Raw genomic sequence first — 1617 nt, 5'->3', positions numbered from 1 at the left:
GCTGCGCCACTTCCCCAGTTGATCAGTTCTGACGGAAATTAGGAAACAGCTTTTAGTATAAATAGAGACGTCGGGGAAGCTTTTATTCACATAATTCCTCCATCTTTCTTCCGTCTATTTCATAACAACTCTCCTATTTTCATAGAAAAATTCAAAATTATGGATGCCTTTGAAAACCGTCTCAAGGAGTGGACAAATGAGTTTACAAATGTCGAGAAGCATGACATGGGTGCTTTTAATTTGGGATCAATCTTGAGTCTCAAATTGGTGAAGGTTGTGAAACCTTTCTTGGATGCATGTCTTGAATATTGGGATCCTAATTTCCATGTATTCGCCTTTCCTGGAGGTGATATTTGTCCTTTCCCGGAGGAAATAGCTGCTATTGGAGGATGGGATCCAAAAAATGCACCTGCTATACCTTTTAGCTCATAAGGGTACAAGGGTAAATTTAGAGACTTGTTGGGACTGACTAAGGCGGAGGTTGACCGTCTTGTGACCTCAAAAGGAGTCCGTATGCTTGACTTCATTGACCGATTCATAAGAAGGGAAGACCCTTCTATTTCCTATGTTGCTAGACGCAGGGCGTTCGGATTTTGTCTACTTCACTGTTATGTTTTTCAAGGGCATGTTGACAAGGAGATGAGAGGGGACCCTCGTTTCTTGAGCTTAGTGGAACAAATGGAGCTGCGCAAGAGCCCAGTATGCCTTTGCTTAGGAGGGATTATTTTGGGGCTGGACAACAGAAAAGCCAACCGCAAGCTTCTTTATCTGGGAAGTCCTATCATTTTGCAGGTAAGAACCTGTTTTCTTTTTTTTTTTTTGTATATGCCAACCGTTTTTTTTTTCTTTTTTTTTTGGTTGGCCATATGGATATTAATTCCCGTCTTCTTTGTAGGTTTGTCTTATGGAGCGTCTACAGTTGATTGAGCCCCCAGTTAATGTGCCAGGATACCACGCTCGTTCAATTGCGATGAGAACCAGACTCTACATAGTGGACTTCACTCGGGTTTGCAACTATTGGGAGAACAAGTTGAAGAATGAAGGAGGTCCTTTGATCCAATGGATTATACCATGGTGGCACCTCAGGTCAGTCACTGGAATTTCATCTTTAGATCCTACTCGGTCAGTTCGCATTCCTGGCTTGGAATTCATGATCTGTATCTTCTCGGGGAGATTGATGAGGCAAGTGGGCCTTAAGCAGAAGATCCCTAAGCTTGACACTGTTCCTCAGACTGCATTGGCACATACTACATGGATTCGTTGAGAGTCACTACTACAAATCCAGGCAACTACAACGCCCCTTTAAAAACGATTATTCACGAAAATCACAATAGACGTTGTAGAATGTATGGCGCGAATTTTACTAAAATGAATTACAACGGGTATGGTTATAAAAACCGTTGTTATAAGTTTTAACAACGGGTAACACATGCACAACCGTTGTTAATAATTTGGCGCAAAATTGACGCAAAGTTAGTGAAAAGTTATCACAACGGTTACTTTTAAAACCCGTTGTTAAAACTTATTTGACAACGGTTGTTGTTTTACAACCGTTGTTAATACTTATTTGACAACGGTTGTTGTTTTACAACCGTTGTTAAAACATATTTAACAACA

The sequence above is a fragment of the Silene latifolia genome, chromosome X (genome assembly GCF_048544455.1).
Source record: "Silene latifolia isolate original U9 population chromosome X, ASM4854445v1, whole genome shotgun sequence".
NCBI classification, from domain to species: domain Eukaryota; kingdom Viridiplantae; phylum Streptophyta; class Magnoliopsida; order Caryophyllales; family Caryophyllaceae; genus Silene; species Silene latifolia.
Note: the sequence above shows the minus strand (reverse complement) of the source record.